The sequence below is a fragment of the Bison bison genome, unplaced genomic scaffold (genome assembly GCF_000754665.1).
Source record: "Bison bison bison isolate TAMUID 2011002044 unplaced genomic scaffold, Bison_UMD1.0 scf7180017864367, whole genome shotgun sequence".
Taxonomy (NCBI): domain Eukaryota; kingdom Metazoa; phylum Chordata; class Mammalia; order Artiodactyla; family Bovidae; genus Bison; species Bison bison.
Genome location: NW_011494939.1, coordinates 4333143 through 4340627, shown reverse-complemented (window position 1 = coordinate 4340627; position 7485 = coordinate 4333143).

Genomic DNA, 7485 nt, shown 5'->3' with positions numbered 1-7485 from the left:
TGAACACTGATTTAATCTATTAGTAATTGGTCATTTCAGATTTTCTATTTCTTCATGAGTCAGTTGTGGTAGGTTATATGTATTTAGGAATTTATTCACTTTCTAGGTTAGCTAATTGTTGACATACAATTGTTTATAGTAGCTTCCGATGATCCTTACTGTTTCTGTGTTATTAGTTGTCATGTCTTCTGTCTCATTTTAATTTTATCTATTTGAGTCTTTTTTTCTGTTTTTCTTAATCTAGCTACACTATGTCTATTTCATTTATCTTGTCAAAGAACTTGATCTTAGTTTCAAGGATTTTTTCCTTTAGTCTTTTTAGCCTCTTTTTCATTTATTTCTATTTTGATCTTTGCTATTTCCTTTCCTCTACTAACTTTGGGTTAGTTTGTTCTTTTTCAGTTTTTGAGGTGTAAAGTTAAGTTGTTTGAGATCTTTATTTTTTCTTAGTATGGGAATTTATTGCTATAAACTTCCCTCTTAAAACTGCTTTTGCTATACCCTTTAAGTTTTGGTATGTTATTTGCTTCCATATTCATTTGTCTTAAGATGTTTTCTAGTTTTCCTTTTGACTTCTTCTTTGTCCTGTTGGTTGCTCAGGAGCATGTTGTTTAATCTTCACATATTTGTGAATTTTTCAGTTTTTTTCTTTTAGTTGATTGCCAGTTTTGTACCATTGTGGTTGGAAAAGATGCTTGATATGATTTCAATCTTCTTAAATATATTAACACATATTTTGTGTCCTAACACATGATCTTTCCTGGAAAATGTTCCATGTGCACTTGAGAAGAATGTGTATTCTGCTGCTGTTAGATGGAATGTTCTATATATGTCTGTTAGCTTAGTGTGTACTTTAAGTCCAGTGTTTCCTTACTGATATTCCATCTGGGTAATCTATCCATTGATGAAAGTGGGGTATTGAAGTTCCCTATATTATTGTATAACTTTCTATTTCTCCTTTCAGATCTGTTAAATATTTGCTTTATACATTAAGGTGCTTTGATGTACCTAAATGTACATTATACATTATTTATAATTGTTATATCTTCTGATGAATTGGTCCTTTTATAATTATATAGTGATCTTCTTTGCTTCTTGTTACAGTTTTTCGTTTAAAGTGTATTTTGTCAGATGTAAAGGTAACTAACCCTCCTCGCTTTCTATTTTTATTTACACGGAATATATTTTTCCATCCCTTCACTTTCAGTCTATGTGTGTCTATAAAGCAGAAGTGAATCTTTTGTAGGCAGAATATGGTTGGATTTTTAAAAAAAATTTCATTCAGCTACTCTTTGTCTTTTGATTGGAGGATCTAGTCTATTTAGATTTTTTAAAAATTTTATTTATATATTTATTTAATTTTATTGAGGCATAATTGACTTATAATAATATTACATTAGTTTCCAATATACAATATTTGATTCAAAATATTATAGATTATATTCTATTTATAGTCATTAAAATATTGGCTATATTCTAGTCCATTTACACTTAATTATGGAGTAAATATTTCCATTTTATAACTTATTTTCTGGATGTTTGTAGTTCCTTTTTTCTTCTCTTGCTCTCTTCCTTTGTACTTTGGTGTATTTCTGTAGTCATATGATTGATTCCTTACTTTTTATCTTGTATCTCTGCCGTAGTTTTTTGCCTTGTGGTTACCATGAGGCTTACATAAAACATCTTACAGTTAAAATGGTTAGTTTAAAATTGATAATGACTTAAATTCTAATGCATACAAAAGCTCTATATTTTCACATCTCTCCCACCTTTCATGTTTTTGATGTTGCAATTTACATCTTTTTATATTGTGTATCTATGAAGAAATTATTGTAGTTATGGTTATTTTTAATGCTTTTGTCTTTTAATGTTTATACTAGAGTTATAAGTGACTTACTCATAACTGTTACAATCTTAGCATATTCTGAATTTATACATTTCCCTTTACCAGTACATTTTTACATTTTATACATTTGTGTGTTTTCATGTTATTAAGTAGTATGCTTTTATTTAAACTTGATAAACTTGCTTTAACATTTCTTGTAAGACTGGTCTAGTGTTGATGAACTCCTTCAGCTTTTGTCTGAAAACTCTTTATCTCTCCTTCAATTCTAAGGTAAAGGACAACTTTGCCAGGTAGAGTATTTTGGTTTTTAATTTCAGCACTTTAATCATCCTACTCCCTCTAGCCAGCAAGGTCTCTGCTGAAAATACGATCATAGTCTTAAGAGAATTCCTTTGTATATAACAAATTGCTTTTCCCTTGCTGCTTTTAAGATTCTTTTTTTGTCCTCAACTTTTTTAAAAAATTTGTTTTTTTACTGAAGGATAATTGCTTTACAGAATTTTGTTGTCTTCTGTCAAACCTCAACATGAATCAGCCATAGGTATATATATATCTCCTCCCTTTTGAACCTCCCTCCCCATCCAACCCCTCTAGGTTGAAATAGAGCCCCTGTTTGAGTTTTCTGAGCCATACAGCAAATTCCTCTTGGCTCTCTATTTTACATATGGTAATGTAAGTTTCCATGTTACTCTTTCCATACGTCTCACCCTCTTCTCCCCTCTCCCCATGTCCATAAGTCTATTTTCTATGTCTGTTTCTCCATTGCTGCCCTGTAAATAAATTCTTCAGTACTGTTTTTCTAGATTTCATATATATGCGTTAGAACACGGTATTTCTCTTTCTCTTTCTGACTTACTTTACTCTGTATAATAGGTTCTAGATTCATCCACCTCATTAAAACTGACTCAAATGCATTCCTTTTTATGGCCGAGTAAAATTGTCTATTGTGTCCATTGTGTACATGGACCACAACTTCTTTATCCATTCATCTGTCGATGGACGTCTAGATTGCTTCCATGTTCTACCTATTGTAAATAGTGCTGCAATGAACAATGGGGTACTTGTGTTTTTTTCATTTTGGGGTTCCTCAGGGTATATGCCTAAGAGTGGGACTGCTGGGTCATATGGTGGAGAAAGCAATGGCAATCCACTCCAGTACTCTTGCCTGGAAAATCCCATGGATGGAGGAGCCTGGTAGGCTGCAGTCCATGAGGTCGCTAAGAGTCAGACACGACTGAGTGACTTCACTTTCACTTTTCACTTTCATGCATTGGAAAAGGAAATGGAAACCCACTCCAGTGTTCTTGCCTGGAGAATCCCAGGGACAGGGGAGCCTGGTGGGCTGCCATCTATGAGGTTGCACAGAGTTGGACACAACTGAAGCGACTTAGCAGCAGCAGCATGGTGGTTTTATTCCTAGTTTTTTTTTTTTTTTAAGGAATCTCCATACTTTTAAATGAATCTTCCATAGTGGCTGTACCAATTTACTTTCCCACCAACAGTGCAAGGGCGTTCCCTTTTCTCCACACCCTCTCCAGCATGTATTGTTTGTAGACTTTTTGATGATGGCCATTCTGACTGGTATGAGGTGATATCTGATTGTAGTTTTGATTTGCATTTCTCTAATAAAGAGCAATGTTGAGCATCTTTTCATGTGTTTGTTAGCCATCTGTATGTCTTCTATGGAGCAATGTCTGTTTAGGTCTTTTTTCCCACTTTTTGATCGGGTTGTTTGTTTTTCTGGTATTGAGCTGTATGAGCTGCTTGTGTATTTTGGAAATTAGTCCTTTGTCAGTTGTTACATTTGCTGTTATTTTCTCCCATTCTGAGGGCTGTCTTTTCACCTTGCTTATAGTTTCTTTTGCTGTGCAAAAGCTTTTAAGTTTAATCAGGTCCCACTTGTTTACTTTGGTTTCTATTTCCATTACTCTAGGAAGTGGGTCATAGAGGATCTTGCTTTGATTTATGTCATTGAGTGTTCTGCCTATGTTTTCCTGTAAGAGGTTTATAGTTTCTGATCCTACGTTTAAGTCTTTAATCCATTTTGAGTTTATCTTTGTGTATAAGTCCTGAGTGTTCTTTGGAAGGATTGATGCTAAAGCTGAAACTCCAATACTTGGCCACCTCATGTGAAGAGTTGACTCATTGGAAAAGACTCTGATGCTGGCAGGGATTGGGGGCAGGAGGAGAAGGGGACGATGGAGGATGGGATGACTGGATGGCATCACTGACTCAATGGACATGAGTTTGGGTGAACTTCGGGAGTTGGTGATGCACAGGGAGGCCTGGAGTGCTGCAGTTCATGGGGTCATAAAGAGTCCGACATGACTGAGCAACTGAGCTGAACTGAACTGAACTGATGGTGTTAGGAAGTGTTCTAACTTCATTCTTTTACATATAGTTGTCCAGTTTTCCCAGCACCATTTATTGAAGAGGCTGTCTTTGCCCCATTTGTCCTCAACTTTTGATGGTTTAATTATAATTTGGGTCTGTTTATGTTCATTCATCCTATTTAGTATTCTTTAAGCCATTATTTCCCTGAATAAGTGTTCCGCTCCTTTTCTCTCTCACATCTCTATAGTTCATATACAGGTATTTTTGGTATTATACCAAAAAGTCCCTTGAATTATCTTCACTTTTTTTCATTCTCTTTCCTTTTACTGTTCTGATCGAATGAATTCCACTTCCCTGTTTTCAAGTTCACTGATCCTTTCTTCTGAATGATCAAGTCTGACACTGAACGAGAAATACCAATAACCTCAGATATGCAGATGACACCACCCTTATGGCAGAAAGCGAAGAAGAACTAAAGAGCCTCTTGATGAAGGTGAAAGAGGAGAGTGAAAAAGTTGGCTTAAAACTCAACATTCAGAAAACTAAGATCATGGCATCCGGTCCCATCACTTCATGACAAATAGATGGGGAAACAATGGAAACAGTGAAAAACTTTATTTTTTGGGGCTCCAAAATCCCTGCAGATGGTGACTGCAACCATGAAATTAAAAGATGCTTGCTCCTTGGAAGAAAAGCTATGACCAACCTAGACAGCATATTAAAAAGCAGAGACATTACTTCACCAACAAAGGTCCATCTCATCAAGATCATGGTTTTTCCAGTAGTCATGTATGGATGTGAGAGTTGGACTATAAAGAAAGCTGAGTGCCGAAAAATTGATGCTTTTGAACTGTGGTATTGAAGAAGACTCTTGAGAGTCCCTTGGACAGCAAGGAGATCCAACCAGTCCATCCTAAGGGAAATCAGTCCTGAATATTCATTGGAAAGACTGATGCTGAAGCTGAAACTCCAATACTTTGGCCACCTGATGCGAAGAGCTGACTCATTTGAAAAGACCCCGATGCTGGGAAAGATTGAAGGTGGGAGAAGAAGGGGCTGGCAGAGAATGAGATGGTTGTAGGGCATCACCATCTCGATGGACATGAATTTGAGCAAGCTTTGGGAGTTGGTGGACAGGGAAGCCTGGCGTGCTGTAGTCCATGGGGTCACAAAGAGTCGGACATGACTGAGCGACTGAACTGAACTGATTGATTTTTTTTTTCAGTTTAGTTACTGTATTCTTCAGCTCTATGATTTCTGTTTGGTACTTTGAAATATTTTCTATCTCTTTGTTGTTCATGAATTGATCTTATGATCCTGGTGAGCATTTTTTTTAGCAATTATTTTGAACTATCAGGATTTATCTCCATTTCAATAGGATCAATTTCTGGAGATTTATTTTGTTCTTTTGTTTGGAACACATTTCCCTGTTCCTTCATTTTCCTTGGCTCTCTGTGTTGGTTTTCCTACATTAGATAAAAGAGCCACCTTCCCCAGTCTTAATAGACTGGTCTCATGTAGGATATGAACCTTGTGAATCAGCCTGGTCCAAGTTCCTGGTTGCTTCTCAAACTTCTGTGATTGTCCAGCAACCATCCTTATTATTTGAGGGTGTGCCAAGACCCATCAATGTCCCAAAGAATACTGAGGAGTACTGCTGTCATCATCTAATGCGGGCTGGTCGGCATAGACTTTCAGCAGTAACTAGTAAGTGTTTAAGCCAGGAAAAAATGTCCAGGGAAAAACTAGGTAATGGACAGTTTTGCCTGCTTCTCTGCACTGAGCCCTGGTGAGAGTACATGTAGTGAGTGCTAATACTCCTGCTAAGAACTGCTTTTTTGTTTGTTATAGCTTTGTGGGTCCTGTTAACCCAAGCCCTATTGGCTTTCAGAGATATGTGTTTTTGGACCCATCCCTCTGATATGATCTTTAAAAGGTAGAGCAATAGATGCACAGTTCAAGTTCTTTGCTCCTCAGGGAGAAACTGGGAGTTTAGGGTTCCGTCCTGATTGTATGGTTCTGTGCCTGGGGTGGAGTTTATGGCAAGGATATGTCTCAGCCTATCCCACTTATTTTGTTGTAGTTACTTTCTCATTTTCCCTGTGTTGTAGGAGTCACTCAGTTAGTTTCTGGAATTCTCTCAGAGGGAATTGCATTGCGTGAGGTTGTACATTTGGTGTGTCCATGGAAGGAGGGAAGTTTAGGAGCCTCCTATGTTACCATCTTGGTCCCTCCCTTGAGGTGGTGTTTTTTTTTAACATGCATTAACTGCAACAAATATTTTCTCCTTCTTAAAACTAGCCATTATTTAATATTTAATATAGTATGAAAAAGGTTGGAGGTCTTTTGTAGCTATATAGAAATTGATTATCTCACCTTTCCGTGCACTCTTCAGTAGGAATGATTAACCCTTGGCCTTAAACCTGTTACCCACATTTGCTATCTTACTTGTGATAGAGATCTCACAAAAAGTGAATTTTTAGTTGATATGCTATAAATACTTTTCACATATGCATATTCTATTTATATGGTTGTAATTCTGGAGTCTCCTAATTCATTAACCCTAGCCACAAAGGTGATTATGTAGGTCCTGAGATGTTTACAGTAATCATTTTTGATATTCTGTCCCAGCTTACACCAAGTAGACTAGGGGGTGATGTTGAAGTCACATCACTCCAAATTCATCTGTTGAAATAATCCCTGATATAATAGTATTTGGAGGTGGGGCATTTCGGAGATGATGAACCCATGAAGGTTGAGATTCATGTCATTAAAAAAGGGACCCCCAGAGAGATCTCCCTCCCCTTCAGCCATGTGAGAACACAGTGAGAAGTTGGTGTCTATGAACTAGGAAGAAGGCTCTCATCAGACACCAGATACGTACCTTGATCTTGGACTTCCCAGACTCAGAACTGTGAAAAAAAAATTTCTATTGTTTATAAGCCATCCAATCTATGCTATTTTTGATACAGCAGCCCAAACTGACTAAGACAATACTTCATAATGTCTCTTTGAGAATTAAATGAGATGGCATATATAAGTATTTGGCATATTAACTTGTCATTAAGTCATTTTCTTACTATAGTGGATGAAGCGCAAGCTGGAATAAGATTGCTGGGAGAAGTATCAATAACTTCAGATACACAGATGACACCACTCTTATGGCAGAAATCGAAGAAGAACTAAAGAGCCTTTTGATGGAAGTGAAAGAAGAGAGTGAAAAAGTGGGCTTAAAACTCAACATTCAGAAAACTAAGATCATGGCATCCGGTCCCATCACTTCATGGCAAATAGATGGGGAAACA